The sequence below is a fragment of the Myxine glutinosa genome, chromosome 6 (assembly GCF_964187855.1).
Source record: "Myxine glutinosa chromosome 6, kmMyxGlut1.1, whole genome shotgun sequence".
Lineage (NCBI taxonomy): Eukaryota > Metazoa > Chordata > Myxini > Myxiniformes > Myxinidae > Myxine > Myxine glutinosa.
This window is the reverse complement of record NC_136266.1, coordinates 38224745-38249890: the sequence shown is the minus strand read 5'-3', so window position 1 is coordinate 38249890 and position 25146 is coordinate 38224745.

Genomic DNA, 25146 nt, shown 5'->3' with positions numbered 1-25146 from the left:
TTTGCACTTGTATTTGTGTGGAAAAACCACTTTTCGCACTTATGTTAGTGTTGAAAAACCACTTTTCGCACTGGTGTTGGTGAAGGAAACCACTTTTCGCACTTGTGTTAGTGTTGAAAACCCACTTTTCGCACTTGTGTTAGTGTTGAAAATCCACTTTTCCCACTTGTGTTGGTGCAGGAAACGACTTTTGCACTTGTATTAGTGTGGAAAAAACACTTTTTGCACTTGTGATAGTGTTGAAAAACCACTTTTCGCACTTGTGTTAGTGTTGAAAAACCACTTTTCGCACTTGTGTTGGTGCAGGCAACCACTTTTGCACTTGTATTAGTGTGGAAAAACCACTTCTCGCACTTGTGTTAGTGTTGAAAAACCACTTTTCGCACTTGTGTTGGTGAAGGAAACCACTTTTCGCACTTGTGTTAGTGTTGAAAACCCACTTTTCGCACTTGTGTTAGTGTTGAAAATCCACTTTTCCCACTTGAGTTGGTGCAGGAAACCACTTTTGCACTTGTATTCGTGTGGAAAAAACACTTTTTGCACTTGTGATAGTGTTGAAAAACCACATTTCGCACTTGTGTTGGTGCAGGAAACCACTTTTGCACTTGTATTAGTGTGGAAAAAACACTTTTTGCACTTGTGTTAGTGTTGAAAAACCACTTTTCGCACTTGTGTTGGTGCAGGAAACCACTTTTGCACTTGTATTAGTGTGGAAAAAACACTTTTTGCACTTGTGATAGTGTTGAAAAACCACATTTCGCACTTGTGTTGGTGCAGGAAACCACTTTTGCACTTGTATTAGTGTGGAAAAAACACTTTTTGCACTTGTGATAGTGTTGAAAAACCACTTTTCGCACTTGTGTTAGTGTTGAAAAACCACTTTTCGCACTTGTGTTGGTGCAGGAAACCACTTTTGCACTTGTATTAGTGTGGAAAAACCACTTTTCGCACTTGTGTTAGTGTTGAAAAACCACTTTTCGCACTTGTGTTAGTGTTGAAAAACCACTATTCGCACTTGTGTTGGTGCACGAAACCACTTTTGCACTTGTATTAGTGTGGAAAAACCACTTTTCGCACTTGTGTTAGTGTTGAAAAACCACTTTTCGCACTTGTGTTAGTGTTGAAAAGCCACATTTCGCACTTGTGTTGGTGCAGGAAACCACTTTTGCACTTGTATTAGTGTGGAAAAAACACTTTTTGCACTTGTGTTAGTGTTGAAAAACCACTTTTCGCACTTGTGTTGGTGCAGGAAACCACTTTTGCACTTGTATTAGTGTGGAAAAAACACTTTTCGCACTTGTGTTAGTGTGGAAAACCACTTTTCGCACTTGTGTTAGTGTTGAAAAACCACTTTTCGCACTTGTGTTGGTGCAGGAAACCACTTTTGCACTTGTATTAGTGTCGAAAAACCACTTTTCGCACTTGTGTTAGTGTTGAAAAACCACTTTTCGCACTTGTGTTAGTGTTGAAAAACCACTTTTCGCACTTGTGTTAGTGAAGGAAACCACTTTTGCACTTGTATTAGTGTGGAAAAACCACTTTTCGCACTTGTGTTAGTGTTGAAAAACCACTTTTCACACTTGTGTTAGTGTTGAAAAACCACTTTTCGCACTTGTGTTGGTGCAGGAAACCACTTTTGCACTTGTATTAGTATGGAAAAACCACTTTTCGCACTTGTGTTAGTGTTGAAAAACCACTTTTCGCACTTGTGTTAGTGTTGAAAAACCACTTTTCGCACTTGTGTTGGTGAAGGAAACCACTTTTGCACTTGTATTAGTGTGGAAAAAGCACTTTTTGCACCTGTGATAGTGTTGAAAAACCACTTTTCGCACTTGTGTTAGTGTTGAAAAACCACTTTTCGCACTTGTGTTAGTGTTGAAAAACCACTTTTCGCACTTGTGTTGGTGCAGGAAAGCACTTTTGCACTTGTATTAGTGTGGAAAAAACACTTTTTGCACTTCTGTTAGTGTTGAAAAACCACTTTTGCACTTGTGTTAGTGTTGAAAAACCACTTTTCGCACTTGTGTTGGTGCAGGAAAGCACTTTTGCACTTGTATTAGTGTTGAAAAACCACTTTTCGCACTTGTGTTAGTGTTGAAAAACCACTTTTGCACTTGTATTAGTGTGGAAAAAACACTTTTTGCACTTGTATTAGTGTGGAAAAACCACTTTTGCACTTGTATTAGTGTGGAAAAAACACTTTTTGCACTTGTATTAGTATGGAAAAACCACTTTTCGCACTTGTGTTAGTGTTGAAAAACCACTTTTCGCACTTGTGTTGGTGCAGGAAACCACTTTTGCACTTGTATTAGTGTTGAAAAACCACTTTTCGCACTTGTGTTAGTGTTGAAAAACCACTTTTGCACTTGTATTAGTGTGGAAAAACACTTTTTGCACTTGTATTAGTGTGGAAAAACCACTTTTCGCACTTGTGTTAGTGTTGAGAAACCACTTTTCGCACTTGTGTTGGTGCAGGAAACCACTTTTGCACTTGTATTAGTGTGGAAAAAACACTTTTTGCACTTGTGATAGTGTTGAAAAACCACATTTCGCACTTGTGTTGGTGCAGGAAACCACTTTTGCAGTTGTATTAGTGTGGAAAAAACACTTTTTGCACTTGTGATAGTGTTGAAAAACCACTTTTCGCACTTGTGTTAGTGTTGAAAAACCACTTTTCGCACTTGTGTTGGTGCAGGAAACCACTTTTGCATTTGTATTAGTGTGGAAAAACCACTTTTCGCACTTGTGTTAGTGTTGAAAAACCACTTTTCGCACTTGTGTTAGTGTTGAAAAACCACTATTCGCACTTGTGTTGGTGCACGAAACCACTGTTGCACTTGTATTAGTGTGGAAAAACCACTTTTCGCACTTGTGTTAGTGTTGAAAAACCACTTTTCGCACTTGTGTTCGTGTTGAAAAGCCACTTTTCGCACTTGTGTTGGTGCAGGAAACCACTTTTGCACTTGTATTAGTGTGGAAAAAACACTTTTTGCACTTGTGTTCGTGTTGAAAAACCACTTTTCGCACTTGTGTTGGTGCAGGAAACCACTTTTGCACTTTTATTAGTGTGGAAAAACCACTTTTCGCACTTGTGTTAGTGTTGAAAAACCACTTTTCGCACTTGTGTTCGTGCAGGAAACCATTTTTGCACTTGTATTAGTGTGGAAAAACCACTTTTCGCACTTGTGTTAGTGTTGAAAAACCACTTTTCACACTTGTGTTAGTGTTGAAAAACCACTTTTCGCACTTGTGTTGGTGCAGGAAACCACTTTTGCACTTGCATTAGTGTAGAAAAAACACTTTTTGCACTTGTGATAGTGTTGAAAAACCACTTTTCGCACTTGTGTTATTGTTGAAAAACCACTTTTCGCACTTGTGCTGGTGCAGGAAACCACTTTTGCACTTGTATTGGTGTGGCAAAAACACTTTTTGCACTTGTGATAGTGTTGAAAAACCACTTTTCGCACTTGTGTTAGTGTTGAAAAACCACTTTTCGCACTTGTGTTGGTGCAGGAAACCACTTTTGCACTTGTATTAGTGTGGAAAAAACACTTTTTGCTCTTGTGATAGTGTTGAAAAACCACTTTTCGCACTTGTGTTAGTGTTGAAAAACCACTTTTTGCACTTGTGTTGGTGCAGGAAACCACTTTTGCACTTGTATTAGTGTGGAAAAAACACTTTTTGCTCTTGTGTTAGTGTTGAAAAACCACTTTTCGCACTTCTGTTAGTGTCGAAAAACCACTTTTCGCACTTGTGTTAGTGAAGGAAACCACTTTTCGCACTTGTGTTAGTGTTGAAAACCCACTTTTCGCACTTGTGTTAGTGTTGAAAAACCACTTTTGGCACTTGTGTTGGTGCAGGAAACCACTTTTACACTTGTATTAGTGTGGAAAAAACTCTTTTTGCACTTGTGATAGTGTTGAAAAACCACTTTTCGCACTTGTGTTAGTGTTGAAAAACCACTTTTCGCACTTGTGTTGGTGCAGGAAACAACTTTTGCAATTGTATTAGTGTGGAAAAACCACTTTTCGCACTTGAGTTAGTGTTGAAAAACCACTTTTCGCACTTGTGTTAGTGTTGAAAAACCACTTTTCGCACTTGTGTTAGTGTTGAAAAACAACTTTTGCACTTGTATTAGTGTGGAAAAAACACTTTTTGCACTTGTGATAGTGTTGAAAAACCACTTTTCGCACTGTGTTAGTGTTGAAAAACCACTTTTCGCACTTGTGTTGGTGCAGGAAACCACTTTTGCACTTGTATTAGTGTGGACAAACCACTTTTCGCACTTGTGTTAGTGTTGAAAAACCACTTTTCGCACTTGTGTTAGTGTTGAAAAACCACTTTTCGCACTTGTGTTAGTGAAGGAAACCACTTTTCGCACTTGTGTTAGTGTTGAAAACCCACTTTTCGCACTTGTGTTAGTGTTGAAAATCCACTTTTCACACTTGTGTTGGTGCAGGAAACCACTTTTGCAATTGTATTAGTGTGGAAAAAACACGTTTTGCACTTGTGATAGTGTTGAAAAACCACTTTTCGCACTTGTGTTAGTGTTGAAAAACCACTTTTCGCACTTGTGTTGGTGCAGGAAACCACTTTTGCACTTGTATTAGTGTGGAAAAACCACATTTCGCACTTGTGGTAGTGTTGAAAAACCACTTTTCGCACTGGTGTTGGTGAAGGAAACCACTTTTTGCACTTTTGTTAGTGTTGAAAACCACTTTTCGCACATGTGTTAGTGAAGGAAACCACTTTTCGCACTTGTGTTAGTGTTGAAAACCCACTTTTCGCACTTGTGTTAGTGTTGAAAATCCACTTTTCGCACTTGTGTTGGTGCAGGAAACCACTTTTGCACTTGTATTAGTGTGTAAAAAACACTTTTTGCACTTGTGATAGTGTTGAAAAACCACTTTTCGCACTGTGTTAGTGTTGAAAAACCACTTTTCGCACTTGTGTTGGTGCAGGAAACCACTTTTGCACTTGTATTAGTGTGGACAAACCACTTTTCGCACTTGTGTTAGTGTTGAAAAACCACTTTTCGCACTTGTGTTAGTGTTGAAAAACCACTTTTCGCACTTGTGTTAGTGAAGGAAACCACTTTTCGCACTTGTGTTAGTGTTGAAAACCCACTTTTCGCACTTGTGTTAGTGTTGAAAATCCACTTTTCACACTTGTGTTGGTGCAGGAAACCACTTTTGCAATTGTATTAGTGTGGAAAAAACACGTTTTGCACTTGTGATAGTGTTGAAAAACCACTTTTCGCACTTGTGTTAGTGTTGAAAAACCACTTTTCGCACTTGTGTTGGTGCAGGAAACCACTTTTGCACTTGTATTAGTGTGGAAAAACCACATTTCGCACTTGTGGTAGTGTTGAAAAACCACTTTTCGCACTGGTGTTGGTGAAGGAAACCACTTTTTGCACTTTTGTTAGTGTTGAAAACCACTTTTCGCACATGTGTTAGTGAAGGAAACCACTTTTCGCACTTGTGTTAGTGTTGAAAACCCACTTTTCGCACTTGTGTTAGTGTTGAAAATCCACTTTTCGCACTTGTGTTGGTGCAGGAAACCACTTTTGCACTTGTATTAGTGTGTAAAAAACACTTTTTGCACTTGTGATAGTGTTGAAGAACCACTTTTCGCACTTGTGTTAGTGTTGAAAAACCACTTTTCGCACTTGTGTTCATGCAGGAAACCACTTTTGCACTTCTATTAGTGTGGAAAAAACACTTTTTGCACTTGTGATAGTGTTGAAAAACCACTTTTCGCACTTGTGTTAGTGTTGAAAAACCACTTTTCGCACTTGTGTTGGTGCAGGAAACCACTTTTGCACTTGTATTAGTGTGGAAATCCACTTTTGCACTTGTATTAGTGTGGAAAAAACCACTTTTCGCACTTGTGTTAGTGTTGAAAAACCACTTTTCGCACTTGTGTTAGTGAAGGAAACCACTTTTCGCACTTGTGTTAGTGTTGAAAACCCACTTTTCGCACTTGTGTTAGTGTTGAAAATCCACTTTTCGCACTTGTGTTGGTGCAGGAAACCACTTTTGCACTTGTATTAGTGTCGAAAAAACACTTTTTGCACTTGTGATAATGTTGAAAAACCACTTTTCGCACTTGTGTTAGTGTTGAAAAAACACTTTTCGCACTTGTGTTGGTGCAGGAAACCACTTTTGCACTTGTATTAGTGTGGAAAAAACACTTTTTGCACTTGTGATAGTGTTGAATAACCACTTTTCGCACTTGTGTTAGTGTTGAAAAACCACTTTTCGCACTTGTGTTGGTGCGGGAGACAACTTTTGCACTTGTATTAGTGTGGAAAAACCACTTTTCGCACTTGTGTTAGTGTTGAAAAACCACTTTTCGCACTTGTGTTAGTGTTGAAAAAACACTTTTCGCACTTGTGTTGGTGCAGGAAACCACTTTTGCACTTGTATTAGTGTAGAAAAACCACTTCTCGCACTTGTGTTAGTGTTGAAAAACCACTTTTCGCACTTGTGTTGGTGCAGGAAACCACTTTTGCACTTGTATTTGTGTGGAAAAACCACTTTTCGCACTTATGTTAGTGTTGAAAAACCACTTTTCGCACTGGTGTTGGTGAAGGAAACCACTTTTCGCACTTGTGTTAGTGTTGAAAACCCACTTTTCGCACTTGTGTTAGTGTTGAAAATCCACTTTTCCCACTTGTGTTGGTGCAGGAAACGACTTTTGCACTTGTATTAGTGTGGAAAAAACACTTTTTGCACTTGTGATAGTGTTGAAAAACCACTTTTCGCACTTGTGTTAGTGTTGAAAAACCACTTTTCGCACTTGTGTTGGTGCAGGCAACCACTTTTGCACTTGTATTAGTGTGGAAAAACCACTTCTCGCACTTGTGTTAGTGTTGAAAAACCACTTTTCGCACTTGTGTTGGTGAAGGAAACCACTTTTCGCACTTGTGTTAGTGTTGAAAACCCACTTTTCGCACTTGTGTTAGTGTTGAAAATCCACTTTTCCCACTTGAGTTGGTGCAGGAAACCACTTTTGCACTTGTATTCGTGTGGAAAAAACACTTTTTGCACTTGTGATAGTGTTGAAAAACCACATTTCGCACTTGTGTTGGTGCAGGAAACCACTTTTGCACTTGTATTAGTGTGGAAAAAACACTTTTTGCACTTGTGTTAGTGTTGAAAAACCACTTTTCGCACTTGTGTTGGTGCAGGAAACCACTTTTGCACTTGTATTAGTGTGGAAAAAACACTTTTTGCACTTGTGATAGTGTTGAAAAACCACATTTCGCACTTGTGTTGGTGCAGGAAACCACTTTTGCACTTGTATTAGTGTGGAAAAAACACTTTTTGCACTTGTGATAGTGTTGAAAAACCACTTTTCGCACTTGTGTTAGTGTTGAAAAACCACTTTTCGCACTTGTGTTGGTGCAGGAAACCACTTTTGCACTTGTATTAGTGTGGAAAAACCACTTTTCGCACTTGTGTTAGTGTTGAAAAACCACTTTTCGCACTTGTGTTAGTGTTGAAAAACCACTATTCGCACTTGTGTTGGTGCACGAAACCACTTTTGCACTTGTATTAGTGTGGAAAAACCACTTTTCGCACTTGTGTTAGTGTTGAAAAACCACTTTTCGCACTTGTGTTAGTGTTGAAAAGCCACATTTCGCACTTGTGTTGGTGCAGGAAACCACTTTTGCACTTGTATTAGTGTGGAAAAAACACTTTTTGCACTTGTGTTAGTGTTGAAAAACCACTTTTCGCACTTGTGTTGGTGCAGGAAACCACTTTTGCACTTGTATTAGTGTGGAAAAAACACTTTTCGCACTTGTGTTAGTGTGGAAAACCACTTTTCGCACTTGTGTTAGTGTTGAAAAACCACTTTTCGCACTTGTGTTGGTGCAGGAAACCACTTTTGCACTTGTATTAGTGTCGAAAAACCACTTTTCGCACTTGTGTTAGTGTTGAAAAACCACTTTTCGCACTTGTGTTAGTGTTGAAAAACCACTTTTCGCACTTGTGTTAGTGAAGGAAACCACTTTTGCACTTGTATTAGTGTGGAAAAACCACTTTTCGCACTTGTGTTAGTGTTGAAAAACCACTTTTCACACTTGTGTTAGTGTTGAAAAACCACTTTTCGCACTTGTGTTGGTGCAGGAAACCACTTTTGCACTTGTATTAGTATGGAAAAACCACTTTTCGCACTTGTGTTAGTGTTGAAAAACCACTTTTCGCACTTGTGTTAGTGTTGAAAAACCACTTTTCGCACTTGTGTTGGTGAAGGAAACCACTTTTGCACTTGTATTAGTGTGGAAAAAGCACTTTTTGCACCTGTGATAGTGTTGAAAAACCACTTTTCGCACTTGTGTTAGTGTTGAAAAACCACTTTTCGCACTTGTGTTAGTGTTGAAAAACCACTTTTCGCACTTGTGTTGGTGCAGGAAAGCACTTTTGCACTTGTATTAGTGTGGAAAAAACACTTTTTGCACTTCTGTTAGTGTTGAAAAACCACTTTTGCACTTGTGTTAGTGTTGAAAAACCACTTTTCGCACTTGTGTTGGTGCAGGAAAGCACTTTTGCACTTGTATTAGTGTTGAAAAACCACTTTTCGCACTTGTGTTAGTGTTGAAAAACCACTTTTGCACTTGTATTAGTGTGGAAAAAACACTTTTTGCACTTGTATTAGTGTGGAAAAACCACTTTTGCACTTGTATTAGTGTGGAAAAAACACTTTTTGCACTTGTATTAGTATGGAAAAACCACTTTTCGCACTTGTGTTAGTGTTGAAAAACCACTTTTCGCACTTGTGTTGGTGCAGGAAACCACTTTTGCACTTGTATTAGTGTTGAAAAACCACTTTTCGCACTTGTGTTAGTGTTGAAAAACCACTTTTGCACTTGTATTAGTGTGGAAAAACACTTTTTGCACTTGTATTAGTGTGGAAAAACCACTTTTCGCACTTGTGTTAGTGTTGAGAAACCACTTTTCGCACTTGTGTTGGTGCAGGAAACCACTTTTGCACTTGTATTAGTGTGGAAAAAACACTTTTTGCACTTGTGATAGTGTTGAAAAACCACATTTCGCACTTGTGTTGGTGCAGGAAACCACTTTTGCAGTTGTATTAGTGTGGAAAAAACACTTTTTGCACTTGTGATAGTGTTGAAAAACCACTTTTCGCACTTGTGTTAGTGTTGAAAAACCACTTTTCGCACTTGTGTTGGTGCAGGAAACCACTTTTGCATTTGTATTAGTGTGGAAAAACCACTTTTCGCACTTGTGTTAGTGTTGAAAAACCACTTTTCGCACTTGTGTTAGTGTTGAAAAACCACTATTCGCACTTGTGTTGGTGCACGAAACCACTGTTGCACTTGTATTAGTGTGGAAAAACCACTTTTCGCACTTGTGTTAGTGTTGAAAAACCACTTTTCGCACTTGTGTTCGTGTTGAAAAGCCACTTTTCGCACTTGTGTTGGTGCAGGAAACCACTTTTGCACTTGTATTAGTGTGGAAAAAACACTTTTTGCACTTGTGTTCGTGTTGAAAAACCACTTTTCGCACTTGTGTTGGTGCAGGAAACCACTTTTGCACTTTTATTAGTGTGGAAAAACCACTTTTCGCACTTGTGTTAGTGTTGAAAAACCACTTTTCGCACTTGTGTTCGTGCAGGAAACCATTTTTGCACTTGTATTAGTGTGGAAAAACCACTTTTCGCACTTGTGTTAGTGTTGAAAAACCACTTTTCACACTTGTGTTAGTGTTGAAAAACCACTTTTCGCACTTGTGTTGGTGCAGGAAACCACTTTTGCACTTGCATTAGTGTAGAAAAAACACTTTTTGCACTTGTGATAGTGTTGAAAAACCACTTTTCGCACTTGTGTTATTGTTGAAAAACCACTTTTCGCACTTGTGCTGGTGCAGGAAACCACTTTTGCACTTGTATTGGTGTGGCAAAAACACTTTTTGCACTTGTGATAGTGTTGAAAAACCACTTTTCGCACTTGTGTTAGTGTTGAAAAACCACTTTTCGCACTTGTGTTGGTGCAGGAAACCACTTTTGCACTTGTATTAGTGTGGAAAAAACACTTTTTGCTCTTGTGATAGTGTTGAAAAACCACTTTTCGCACTTGTGTTAGTGTTGAAAAACCACTTTTTGCACTTGTGTTGGTGCAGGAAACCACTTTTGCACTTGTATTAGTGTGGAAAAAACACTTTTTGCTCTTGTGTTAGTGTTGAAAAACCACTTTTCGCACTTCTGTTAGTGTCGAAAAACCACTTTTCGCACTTGTGTTAGTGAAGGAAACCACTTTTCGCACTTGTGTTAGTGTTGAAAACCCACTTTTCGCACTTGTGTTAGTGTTGAAAAACCACTTTTGGCACTTGTGTTGGTGCAGGAAACCACTTTTACACTTGTATTAGTGTGGAAAAAACTCTTTTTGCACTTGTGATAGTGTTGAAAAACCACTTTTCGCACTTGTGTTAGTGTTGAAAAACCACTTTTCGCACTTGTGTTGGTGCAGGAAACAACTTTTGCAATTGTATTAGTGTGGAAAAACCACTTTTCGCACTTGAGTTAGTGTTGAAAAACCACTTTTCGCACTTGTGTTAGTGTTGAAAAACCACTTTTCGCACTTGTGTTAGTGTTGAAAAACAACTTTTGCACTTGTATTAGTGTGGAAAAAACACTTTTTGCACTTGTGATAGTGTTGAAAAACCACTTTTCGCACTGTGTTAGTGTTGAAAAACCACTTTTCGCACTTGTGTTGGTGCAGGAAACCACTTTTGCACTTGTATTAGTGTGGACAAACCACTTTTCGCACTTGTGTTAGTGTTGAAAAACCACTTTTCGCACTTGTGTTAGTGTTGAAAAACCACTTTTCGCACTTGTGTTAGTGAAGGAAACCACTTTTCGCACTTGTGTTAGTGTTGAAAACCCACTTTTCGCACTTGTGTTAGTGTTGAAAATCCACTTTTCACACTTGTGTTGGTGCAGGAAACCACTTTTGCAATTGTATTAGTGTGGAAAAAACACGTTTTGCACTTGTGATAGTGTTGAAAAACCACTTTTCGCACTTGTGTTAGTGTTGAAAAACCACTTTTCGCACTTGTGTTGGTGCAGGAAACCACTTTTGCACTTGTATTAGTGTGGAAAAACCACATTTCGCACTTGTGGTAGTGTTGAAAAACCACTTTTCGCACTGGTGTTGGTGAAGGAAACCACTTTTTGCACTTTTGTTAGTGTTGAAAACCACTTTTCGCACATGTGTTAGTGAAGGAAACCACTTTTCGCACTTGTGTTAGTGTTGAAAACCCACTTTTCGCACTTGTGTTAGTGTTGAAAATCCACTTTTCGCACTTGTGTTGGTGCAGGAAACCACTTTTGCACTTGTATTAGTGTGTAAAAAACACTTTTTGCACTTGTGATAGTGTTGAAGAACCACTTTTCGCACTTGTGTTAGTGTTGAAAAACCACTTTTCGCACTTGTGTTCATGCAGGAAACCACTTTTGCACTTCTATTAGTGTGGAAAAAACACTTTTTGCACTTGTGATAGTGTTGAAAAACCACTTTTCGCACTTGTGTTAGTGTTGAAAAACCACTTTTCGCACTTGTGTTGGTGCAGGAAACCACTTTTGCACTTGTATTAGTGTGGAAATCCACTTTTGCACTTGTATTAGTGTGGAAAAAACCACTTTTCGCACTTGTGTTAGTGTTGAAAAACCACTTTTCGCACTTGTGTTAGTGAAGGAAACCACTTTTCGCACTTGTGTTAGTGTTGAAAACCCACTTTTCGCACTTGTGTTAGTGTTGAAAATCCACTTTTCGCACTTGTGTTGGTGCAGGAAACCACTTTTGCACTTGTATTAGTGTCGAAAAAACACTTTTTGCACTTGTGATAATGTTGAAAAACCACTTTTCGCACTTGTGTTAGTGTTGAAAAAACACTTTTCGCACTTGTGTTGGTGCAGGAAACCACTTTTGCACTTGTATTAGTGTGGAAAAAACACTTTTTGCACTTGTGATAGTGTTGAATAACCACTTTTCGCACTTGTGTTAGTGTTGAAAAACCACTTTTCGCACTTGTGTTGGTGCGGGAGACAACTTTTGCACTTGTATTAGTGTGGAAAAACCACTTTTCGCACTTGTGTTAGTGTTGAAAAACCACTTTTCGCACTTGTGTTAGTGTTGAAAAAACACTTTTCGCACTTGTGTTGGTGCAGGAAACCACTTTTGCACTTGTATTAGTGTAGAAAAACCACTTCTCGCACTTGTGTTAGTGTTGAAAAACCACTTTTCGCACTTGTGTTGGTGCAGGAAACCACTTTTGCACTTGTATTTGTGTGGAAAAACCACTTTTCGCACTTGTGTTAGTGTTGAAAAACCACTTTTCGCACTTATGTTAGTGTTGAAAAACCACTATTCGCACTTGTGTTGGTGCACGAAACCACTGTTGCACTTGTATTAGTGTGGAAAAACCACTTTTCGCACTTGTGTTAGTGTTGAAAAACCACTTTTCGCACTTGTGTTCGTGTTGAAAAGCCACTTTTCGCACTTGTGTTGGTGCAGGAAACCACTTTTGCACTTGTATTAGTGTGGAAAAAACACTTTTTGCACTTGTGTTCGTGTTGAAAAACCACTTTTCGCACTTGTGTTGGTGCAGGAAACCACTTTTGCACTTTTATTAGTGTGGAAAACCACTTTTCGCACTTGTGTTAGTGTTGAAAAACCACTTTTCGCACTTGTGTTCGTGCAGGAAACCATTTTTGCACTTGTATTAGTGTGGAAAAACCACTTTTCGCACTTGTGTTAGTGTTGAAAAACCACTTTTCACACTTGTGTTAGTGTTGAAAAACCACTTTTCGCACTTGTGTTGGTGCAGGAAACCACTTTTGCACTTGCATTAGTGTGGAAAAAACACTTTTTGCACTTGTGATAGTGTTGAAAAACCACTTTTCGCACTTGTGTTATTGTTGAAAAACCACTTTTCGCACTTGTGCTGGTGCAGGAAACCACTTTTGCACTTGTATTGGTGTGGCAAAAACACTTTTTGCACTTGTGATAGTGTTGAAAAACCACTTTTCGCACTTGTGTTAGTGTTGAAAAACCACTTTTCGCACTTGTGTTGGTGCAGGAAACCACTTTTGCACTTGTATTAGTGTGGAAAAAACACTTTTTGCTCTTGTGATAGTGTTGAAAAACCACTTTTCGCACTTGTGTTAGTGTTGAAAAACCACTTTTTGCACTTGTGTTGGTGCAGGAAACCACTTTTGCACTTGTATTAGTGTGGAAAAAACACTTTTTGCTCTTGTGTTAGTGTTGAAAAACCACTTTTCGCACTTCTGTTAGTGTCGAAAAACCACTTTTCGCACTTGTGTTAGTGAAGGAAACCACTTTTCGCACTTGTGTTAGTGTTGAAAACCCACTTTTCGCACTTGTGTTAGTGTTGAAAAACCACTTTTGGCACTTGTGTTGGTGCAGGAAACCACTTTTACACTTGTATTAGTGTGGAAAAAACTCTTTTTGCACTTGTGATAGTGTTGAAAAACCACTTTTCGCACTTGTGTTAGTGTTGAAAAACCACTTTTCGCACTTGTGTTGGTGCAGGAAACAACTTTTGCAATTGTATTAGTGTGGAAAAACCACTTTTCGCACTTGAGTTAGTGTTGAAAAACCACTTTTCGCACTTGTGTTAGTGTTGAAAAACCACTTTTCGCACTTGTGTTAGTGTTGAAAAACAACTTTTGCACTTGTATTAGTGTGGAAAAAACACTTTTTGCACTTGTGATAGTGTTGAAAAACCACTTTTCGCACTGTGTTAGTGTTGAAAAACCACTTTTCGCACTTGTGTTGGTGCAGGAAACCACTTTTGCACTTGTATTAGTGTGGACAAACCACTTTTCGCACTTGTGTTAGTGTTGAAAAACCACTTTTCGCACTTGTGTTAGTGTTGAAAAACCACTTTTCGCACTTGTGTTAGTGAAGGAAACCACTTTTCGCACTTGTGTTAGTGTTGAAAACCCATTTTTCGCACTTGTGTTAGTGTTGAAAATCCACTTTTCACACTTGTGTTGGTGCAGGAAACCACTTTTGCAATTGTATTAGTGTGGAAAAAACACGTTTTGCACTTGTGATAGTGTTGAAAAACCACTTTTCGCACTTGTGTTAGTGTTGAAAAACCACTTTTCGCACTTGTGTTGGTGCAGGAAACCACTTTTGCACTTGTATTAGTGTGGAAAAACCACATTTCGCACTTGTGGTAGTGTTGAAAAACCACTTTTCGCACTGGTGTTGGTGAAGGAAACCACTTTTTGCACTTTTGTTAGTGTTGAAAACCACTTTTCGCACATGTGTTAGTGAAGGAAACCACTTTTCGCACTTGTGTTAGTGTTGAAAACCCACTTTTCGCACTTGTGTTAGTGTTGAAAATCCACTTTTCGCACTTGTGTTGGTGCAGGAAACCACTTTTGCACTTGTATTAGTGTGTAAAAAACACTTTTTGCACTTGTGATAGTGTTGAAGAACCACTTTTCGCACTTGTGTTAGTGTTGAAAAACCACTTTTCGCACTTGTGTTCATGCAGGAAACCACTTTTGCACTTCTATTAGTGTGGAAAAAACACTTTTTGCACTTGTGATAGTGTTGAAAAACCACTTTTCGCACTTGTGTTAGTGTTGAAAAACCACTTTTCGCACTTGTGTTGGTGCAGGAAACCACTTTTGCACTTGTATTAGTGTGGAAAAAACCACTTTTCGCACTTGTGTTAGTGTTGAAAAACCACTTTTCGCACTTGTGTTAGTGAAGGAAACCACTTTTCGCACTTGTGTTAGTGTTGAAAACCCACTTTTCGCACTTGTGTTAGTGTTGAAAATCCACTTTTCGCACTTGTGTTGGTGCAGGAAACCACTTTTGCACTTGTATTAGTGTCGAAAAAACACTTTTTGCACTTGTGATAATGTTGAAAAACCACTTTTCGCACTTGTGTTAGTGTTGAAAAAACACTTTTCGCACTTGTGTTGGTGCAGGAAACCACTTTTGCACTTGTATTAGTGTGGAAAAAACACTTTTTGCACTTGTGATAGTGTTGAATAACCACTTTTCGCACTTGTGTTAGTGTTGAAAAACCACTTTTCGCACTTGTGTTGGTGCGGGAGACAACTTTTGCACTTGTATTAGTGTGGAAAAACCACTTTTCGCACTTGTGTTAGTGTTGAAAAACCACTTTTCGCACTTGTGTTAGTGTTGAAAAAACACTTTTCGCACTTGTGTTGGTGCAGGAAACCACTTTTGCACTTGTATTAGTGTAGAAAAACCACTTCTCGCACTTGTGTTAGTGTTGAAAAACCACTTTTCGCACTTGTGTTGGTGCAGGAAACCACTTTTGCACTTGTATTTGTGTGGAAAAACCACTTTTCGCACTTATGTTAGTGTTGAAAAACCACTTTTCGCACTGGTGTTGGTGAAGGAAACCACTTTTCGCACTTGTGTTAGTGTTGAAAACCCACTTTTCGCACTTGTGTTAGTGTTGAAAATCCACTTTTCCCACTTGTGTTGGTGCAGGAAACGACTTTTGCACTTGTATTAGTGTGGAAAAAACACTTTTTGCACTTGTGATAGTGTTGAAAAACCACTTTTCGCACTTGTGTTAGTGTTGAAAAACCACTTTTCGCACTTGTGTTGGTGCAGGCAACCACTTTTGCACTTGTATTAGTGTGGAAAAACCACTCCTCGCACTTGTGTTAGTGTTGAAAAACCACTTTTCGCACTTGTGTTGGTGAAGGAAACCACTTTTCGCACTTGTGTTAGTGTTGAAAACCCACTTTTCGCACTTGTGTTAGTGTTGAAAATCCACTTTTCCCACTTGAGTTGGTGCAGGAAACCACTTTTGCACTTGTATTCGTGTGGAAAAAACACTTTTTGCACTTGTGATAGTGTTGAAAAACCACTTTTCGCACTTGTGTTAGTGTTGAAAAACCACTTTTCGCACTTGTGTTGGTGCAGGAAAACCACTTTTGCACTTGTATTAGTGTGGAAAAAACACTTTTTGCACTTGTGATAGTGTTGAAAAACCACTTTTCGCACTTGTGTTAGTGTTGAAAAACCACTTTTCGCACTTGTGTTCATGCAGGAAACCACTTTTGCACTTCTATTAGTGTGGAAAAAACACTTTTTGCACTTGTGATAGTGTTGAAAAACCACTTTTCGCACTTGTGTTAGTGTTGAAAAACCACTTTTCGCACTTGTGTTGGTGCAGGAAACCACTTTTGCACTTGTATTAGTGTGGAAATCCACTTTTGCACTTGTATTAGTGTGGAAAAAACCACTTTTCGCACTTGTGTTAGTGTTGAAAAACCACTTTTCGCACTTGTGTTAGTGAAGGAAACCACTTTTCGCACTTGTGTTAGTGTTGAAAACCCACTTTTCGCACTTGTGTTAGTGTTGAAAATCCACTTTTCGCACTTGTGTTGGTGCAGGAAACCACTTTTGCACTTGTATTAGTGTCGAAAAAACACTTTTTGCACTTGTGATAATGTTGAAAAACCACTTTTCGCACTTGTGTTAGTGTTGAAAAAACACTTTTCGCACTTGTGTTGGTGCAGGAAACCACTTTTGCACTTGTATTAGTGTGGAAAAAACACTTTTTGCACTTGTGATAGTGTTGAATAACCACTTTTCGCACTTGTGTTAGTGTTGAAAAACCACTTTTCGCACTTGTGTTGGTGCGGGAGACAACTTTTGCACTTGTATTAGTGTGGAAAAACCACTTTTCGCACTTGTGTTAGTGTTGAAAAACCACTTTTCGCACTTGTGTTAGTGTTGAAAAAACACTTTTCGCACTTGTGTTGGTGCAGGAAACCACTTTTGCACTTGTATTAGTGTAGAAAAACCACTTCTCGCACTTGTGTTAGTGTTGAAAAACCACTTTTCGCACTTGTGTTGGTGCAGGAAACCACTTTTGCACTTGTATTTGTGTGGAAAAACCACTTTTCGCACTTATGTTAGTGTTGAAAAACCACTTTTCGCACTGGTGTTGGTGAAGGAAACCACTTTTCGCACTTGTGTTAGTGTTGAAAACCCACTTTTCGCACTTGTGTTAGTGTTGAAAATCCACTTTTCCCACTTGTGTTGGTGCAGGAAACGACTTTTGCACTTGTGTTGGTGCAGGAAACCACTTTTGCAATTGTATTAGTGTGGAAAAAACACGTTTTGCACTTGTGATAGTGTTGAAAAACCACTTTTCGCACTTGTGTTAGTGTTGAAAAACCACTTTTCGCACTTGTGTTGGTGCAGGAAACCACTTTTGCACTTGTATTAGTGTGGAAAAACCACATTTCGCACTTGTGGTAGTGTTGAAAAACCACTTTTCGCACTGGTGTTGGTGAAGGAAACCACTTTTTGCACTTTTGTTAGTGTTGAAAACCACTTTTCGCACATGTGTTAGTGAAGGAAACCACTTTTCGCACTTGTGTTAGTGTTGAAAACCCACTTTTCGCACTTGTGTTAGTGTTGAAAATCCACTTTTCGCACTTGTGTTGGTGCAGGAAACCACTTTTGCACTTGTATTAGTGTGTAAAAAACACTTTTTGCACTTGTGATAGTGTTGAAGAACCACTTTTCGCACTTGTGTTAGTGTTGAAAAACCACTTTTCGCACTTGTGTTCATGCAGGAAACCACTTTTGCACTTCTATTAGTGTGGAAAAAACACTTTTTGCACTTGTGATAGTGTTGAAAAACCACTTTTCGCACTTGTGTTAGTGTTGAAAAACCACTTTTCGCACTTGTGTTGGTGCAGGAAACCACTTTTGCACTTGTATTAGTGTGGAAAAAACCACTTTTCGCACTTGTGTTAGTGTTGAAAAACCACTTTTCGCACTTGTGTTAGTGAAGGAAACCACTTTTCGCACTTGTGTTAGTGTTGAAAACCCACTTTTCGCACTTGTGTTAGTGTTGAAAATCCACTTTTCGCACTTGTGTTGGTGCAGGAAACCACTTTTGCACTTGTATTAGTGTCGAAAAAACACTTTTTGCACTTGTGATAATGTTGAAAAACCACTTTTCGCACTTGTGTTAGTGTTGAAAAAACACTTTTCGCACTTGTGTTGGTGCAGGAAACCACTTTTGCACTTGTATTAGTGTGGAAAAAACACTTTTTGCACTTGTGATAGTGTTGAATAACCACTTTTCGCACTTGTGTTAGTGTTGAAAAACCACTTTTCGCACTTGTGTTGGTGCGGGAGACAACTTTTGCACTTGTATTAGTGTGGAAAAACCACTTTTCGCACTTGTGTTAGTGTTGAAAAACCACTTTTCGCACTTGTGTTAGTGTTGAAAAAACACTTTTCGCACTTGTGTTGGTGCAGGAAACCACTTTTGCACTTGTATTAGTGTAGAAAAACCACTTCTCGCACTTGTGTTAGTGTTGAAAAACCACTTTTCGCACTTGTGTTGGTGCAGGAAACCACTTTTGCACTTGTATTTGTGTGGAAAAACCACTTTTCGCACTTATGTTAGTGTTGAAAAACCACTTTTCGCACTGGTGTTGGTGAAGGAAACCACTTTTCGCACTTGTGTTAGTGTTGAAAACCCACTTTTCGCACTTGTGTTAGTGTTGAAAATCCACTTTTCCCACTTGTGTTGGTGCAGGAAACGACTTTTGCACTTGTATTAGTGTGGAAAAAACACTTTTTGCACTTGTGATAGTGTTGAAAAACCACTTTTCGCACTTGTGTTAGTGTTGAAAAACCACTTTTCGCACTTGTGTTGGTGCAGGCAACCACTTTTGCACTTGTATTAGTGTGGAAAAACCACTTCTCGCACTTGTGTTAGTGTTGAAAAACCACTTTTCGCACTTGTGTTGGTGAAGGAAACCACTTTTCGCACTTGTGTTAGTGTTGAAAACCCACTTTTCGCACTTGTGTTAGTGTTGAAAATCCACTTTTCCCACTTGAGTTGGTGCAGGAAACCACTTTTGCACTTGTATTCGTGTGGAAAAAACACTTTTTGCACTTGTGATAGTGTTGAAAAACCACTTTTCGCACTTGTGTTAGTGTTGAAAAACCACTTTTCGCACTTGTGTTGGTGCAGGAAAACCACTTTTGCACTTGTATTAGTGTGGAAAAAACACTTTTTGCACTTGTGATAGTGTTGAAAAACCACTTTTCGCACTTGTGTTAGTGTTGAAAAACCACTTTTCGCACTTGTGTTCATGCAGGAAACCACTTTTGCACTTCTATTAGTGTGGAAAAAACACTTTTTGCACTTGTGATAGTGTTGAAAAACCACTTTTCGCACTTGTGTTAGTGTTGAAAAACCACTTTTCGCACTTGTGTTGGTGCAGGAAACCACTTTTGCACTTGTATTAGTGTGGAAATCCACTTTTGCACTTGTATTAGTGTGGAAAAAACCACTTTTCGCACTTGTGTTAGTGTTGAAAAACCACTTTTCGCACTTGTGTTAGTGAAGGAAACCACTTTTCGCACTTGTGTTAGTGTTGAAAACCCACTTTTCGCACTTGTGTTAGTGTTGAAAATCCACTTTTCGCACTTGTGTTGGTGCAGGAAACCACTTTTGCACTTGTATTAGTGTCGAAAAAACACTTTTTGCACTTGTGATAATGTTGAAAAACCACTTTTCGCACTTGTGTTAGTGTTGAAAAAACACTTTTCGCACTTGTGTTGGTGCAGGAAACCACTTTTGCACTTGTATTAGTGTGGAAAAAACACTTTTTGCACTTGTGATAGTGTTGAATAACCACTTTTCGCACTTGTGTTAGTGTTGAAAAACCACTTTTCGCACTTGTGTTGGTGCGGGAGACAACTTTTGCACTTGTATTAGTGTGGAAAAACCACTTTTCGCACTTGTGTTAGTGTTGAAAAACCACTTTTCGCACTTGTGTTAGTGTTGAAAAAACACTTTTCGCACTTGTGTTGGTGCAGGAAACCACTTTTGCACTTGTATTAGTGTAGAAAAACCACTTCTCGCACTTGTGTTAGTGTTGAAAAACCACTTTTCGCACTTGTGTTGGTGCAGGAAACCACTTTTGCACTTGTATTTGTGTGGAAAAACCACTTTTCGCACTTATGTTAGTGTTGAAAAACCACTTTTCGCACTGGTGTTGGTGAAGGAAACCACTTTTCGCACTTGTGTTAGTGTTGAAAACCCACTTTTCGCACTTGTGTTAGTGTTGAAAATCCACTTTTCCCACTTGTGTTGGTGCAGGAAACGACTTTTGCACTTGTATTAGTGTGGAAAAAACACTTTTTGCACTTGTGATAGTGTTGAAAAACCACTTTTCGCACTTGTGTTAGTGTTGAAAAACCACTTTTCGCACTTGTGTTGGTGCAGGCAACCACTTTTGCACTTGTATTAGTGTGGAAAAACCACTTCTCGCACTTGTGTTAGTGTTGAAAAACCACTTTTCGCACTTGTGTTGGTGAAGGAAACCACTTTTCGCACTTGTGTTAGTGTTGAAAACCCACTTTTCGCACTTGTGTTAGTGTTGAAAATCCACTTTTCCCACTTGAGTTGGTGCAGGAAACCACTTTTGCACTTGTATTCGTGTGGAAAAAACACTTTTTGCACTTGTGATAGTGTTGAAAAACCACTTTTCGCACTTGTGTTAGTGTTGAAAAACCACTTTTCGCACTTGTGTTGGTGCAGGAAAACCACTTTTGCACTTGTATTAGTGTGGAAAAAACACTTTTTGCACTTGTGATAGTGTTGAAAAACCACTTTTCGCACTTGTGTTAGTGTTGAAAAACCACTTTTCGCACTTGTGTTGGTGCAGGAAACCACTTTTGCACTTGTATTAGTGTGGAAAAACCACTTTTCGCACTTGTGTTAGTGTTGAAAAACAACTTTTCGCACTTGTGTTAGTGTTGAAAAACCATTTTTCGCACTTGTGTTACTGTTGAAAAACCACTTTTCGCACTTGTGTTAGTGTTGAAAAACCACTTTTCGCACTTCTGTTGGTGCAGGAAACCACTTTTGCACTTGTATTAGTGTGGAAAAAACACTTTTTGCACTTGTGATAGTGTTGAAAAAACACTTTTTGCACTTGTGTTAGTGTTGAAAAACCACTTTTCGCACTTGTGTTGGTGCAGGAAACCACTTTTGCACTTGTACTAGTGTGGAAAAACCACTTTTCGCACTTGTGTTAGTGTTGAAAAACCACTTTCCGCAATTGTGTTGGTGCAGGAAACCACTTTTCGCACTTGTGTTAGTGAAGGAAACCACTTTTCGTACTTGTGTTAGTGTTGAAAACCCACTTTTCGCACTTGTGTTAGTGTTGAAAATCCACTTTTCGCACTTGTGTTGGTGCAGGAAACCACTTTTGCACTTGTATTAGTGTGGAAAAAACACTTTTTGCACTTGTGATAGTGTTGAAAAACCACTTTTCGCACTTGTGTTAGTGTTGAAAAACCACTTTTCGCACTTGTGTTGGTGCAGGAAACCACTTTTGCACTTGTATTCGTGTGGAAAAAACACTTTTTGCTCTTGTGATAGTGTTGAAAAACCACTTTTCACACTTGTGTTAGTGTTGAAAAACCACTTTTTGCACTTGTGTTGGTGCAGGAAACCACTTTTGCACTTGTATTAGTGTGGAAAAAACACTTTTTGCTCTTGTGTTAGTGTTGAAAAACCACTTTTCGCACTTGTGTTAGTGTTGAAAAACCACTTTTGGCACTTGTGTTGGTGCAGGAAACCACTTTTACACTTGTATTAGTGTGGAAAAAACTCTTTTTGCACTTGTGATAGTGTTGAAAAACCACTTTTCGCACTTGAGTTAGTGTTGAAAAACCACTTTTCGCACTTGTGTTAGTGTTGAAAAACCACTTTTCGCACTTGTGTTAGTGTTGAAAAACAACTTTTGCACTTGTATTAGTGTGGAAAAAACACTTTTTGCACTTGTGATAGTGTTGAAAAACCACTTTTCGCACTGTGTTAGTGTTGAAAAACCACTTTTCGCACTTGTGTTGGTGCAGGAAACCACTTTTGCACTTGTATTAGTGTGGAAAAACCACTTTTCGCACTTGTGTTAGTGTTGAAAAACCACTTTTCGCACTTGTGTTAGTGTTGAAAAACCACTTTTCGCACTTGTGTTAGTGAAGGAAACCACTTTTCGCACTTGTGTTAGTGTTGAAAACCCACTTTTCGCACTTGTGTTAGTGTTGAAAATCCACTTTTCACACTTGTGTTGGTGCAGGAAACCACTTTTGCAATTGTATTAGTGTGGAAAAAACACGTTTTGCACTTGTGATAGTGTTGAAAAACCACTTTTCGCACTTGTGTTAGTGTTGAAAAACCACTTTTCGCACTTGTGTTGGTGCAGGAAACCACTTTTGCACTTGTATTAGTGTGGAAAAACCACATTTCGCACTTGTGGTAGTGTTGAAAAACCACTTTTCGCACTGGTGTTGGTGAAGGAAACCACTTTTTGCACTTTTGTTAGTGTTGAAAACCACTTTTCGCACATGTGTTAGTGAAGGAAACCACTTTTCGCACTTGTGTTAGTGTTGAAAACCCACTTTTCGCACTTGTGTTAGTGTTGAAAATCCACTTATCGCACTTGTGTTGGTGCAGGAAACCACTTTTGCACTTGTATTAGTGTGTAAAAAACACTTTTTGCACTTGTGATAGTGTTGAAGAACCACTTTTCGCACTTGTGTTAGTGTTGAAAAACCACTTTTCGCACTTGTGTTCATGCAGGAAACCACTTTTGCACTTCTATTAGTGTGGAAAAAACACTTTTTGCACTTGTGATAGTGTTGAAAAACCACTTTTCGCACTTGTGTTAGTGTTGAAGAACCACTTTTCGCACTTGTGTTAGTGTTGAAAAACCACTTTTCGCACTTGTGTTCATGCAGGAAACCACTTTTGCACTTCTATTAGTGTGGAAAAAACACTTTTTGCACTTGTGAAAGTGTTGAAAATCCACTTTTCGCACTTGTGTTGGTGCAGGAAACCACTTTTGCACTTGTATTAGTGTGGAAATCCACTTTTGCACTTGTATTAGTGTGGAAAAAACCACTTTTCGCACTTGTGTTAGTGTTGAAAAACCACTTTTCGCACTTGTGTTGGTGCAGGAAACCACTTTTGCACTTGCATTAGTGTGGAAAAAACACTTTTTGCACTTGTGATAGTGTTGAAAAACCACTTTTCGCACTTGTGTTATTGTTGAAAAACCACTTTTCGCACTTGTGCTGGTGCAGGAAACCACTTTTGCACTTGTATTGGTGTGGCAAAAACACTTTTTGCACTTGTGATAGTGTTGAAAAACCACTTTTCGCACTTGTGTTAGTGTTGAAAAACCACTTTTCGCACTTGTGTTGGTGCAGGAAACCACTTTTGCACTTGTATTAGTGTGGAAAAAACACTTTTTGCTCTTGTGATAGTGTTGAAAAACCACTTTTCGCACTTGTGTTAGTGTTGAAAAACCACTTTTTGCACTTGTGTTGGTGCAGGAAACCACTTTTGCACTTGTATTAGTGTGGAAAAAACACTTTTTGCTCTTGTGTTAGTGTTGAAAAACCACTTTTCGCACTTCTGTTAGTGTCGAAAAACCACTTTTCGCACTTGTGTTAGTGAAGGAAACCACTTTTCGCACTTGTGTTAGTGTTGAAAACCCACTTTTCGCACTTGTGTTAGTGTTGAAAAACCACTTTTGGCACTTGTGTTCGTGCAGGAAACCACTTTTACACTTGTATTAGTGTGGAAAAAACTCTTTTTGCACTTGTGATAGTGTTGAAAAACCACTTTTCGCACTTGTGTTAGTGTTGAAAAACCACTTTTCGCACTTGTGTTGGTGCAGGAAACAACTTTTGCAATTGTATTAGTGTGGAAAAACCACTTTTCGCACTTGAGTTAGTGTTGAAAAACCACTTTTCGCACTTGTGTTAGTGTTGAAAAACCACTTTTCGCACTTGTGTTAGTGTTGAAAAACAACTTTTGCACTTGTATTAGTGTGGAAAAAACACTTTTTGCACTTGTGATAGTGTTGAAAAACCACTTTTCGCACTGTGTTAGTGTTGAAAAACCACTTTTCGCACTTGTGTTGGTGCAGGAAACCACTTTTGCACTTGTATTAGTGTGGACAAACCACTTTTCGCACTTGTGTTAGTGTTGAAAAACCACTTTTCGCACTTGTGTTAGTGTTGAAAAACCACTTTTCGCACTTGTGTTAGTGAAGGAAACCACTTTTCGCACTTGTGTTAGTGTTGAAAACCCACTTTTCGCACTTGTGTTAGTGTTGAAAATCCACTTTTCACACTTGTGTTGGTGCAGGAAACCACATTTGCAATTGTATTAGTGTGGAAAAAACACGTTTTGCACTTGTGATAGTGTTGAAAAACCACTTTTCGCACTTGTGTTAGTGTTGAAAAACCACTTTTCGCACTTGTGTTGGTGCAGGAAACCACTTTTGCACTTGTATTAGTGTGGAAAAACCACATTTCGCACTTGTGGTAGTGTTGAAAAACCACTTTTCGCACTGGTGTTGGTGAAGGAAACCACTTTTTGCACTTTTGTTAGTGTTGAAAACCACTTTTCGCACATGTGTTAGTGAAGGAAACCACTTTTCGCACTTGTGTTAGTGTTGAAAACCCACTTTTCGCACTTGTGTTAGTGTTGAAAATCCACTTTTCGCACTTGTGTTGGTGCAGGAAACCACTTTTGCACTTGTATTAGTGTGTAAAAAACACTTTTTGCACTTGTGATAGTGTTGAAGAACCACTTTTCGCACTTGTGTTAGTGTTGAAAAACCACTTTTCGCACTTGTGTTCATGCAGGAAACCACTTTTGCACTTCTATTAGTGTGGAAAAAACACTTTTTGCACTTGTGATAGTGTTGAAAAACCACTTTTCGCACTTGTGTTAGTGTTGAAAAACCACTTTTCGCACTTGTGTTGGTGCAGGAAACCACTTTTGCACTTGTATTAGTGTGGAAATCCACTTTTGCACTTGTATTAGTGTGGAAAAAACCACTTTTCGCACTTGTGTTAGTGTTGAAAAACCACTTTTCGCACTTGTGTTAGTGAAGGAAACCACTTTTCGCACTTGTGTTAGTGTTGAAAACCCACATTTCGCACTTGTGTTAGTGTTGAAAATCCACTTTTCGCACTTGTGTTGGTGCAGGAAACCACTTTTGCACTTGTATTAGTGTCGAAAAAAC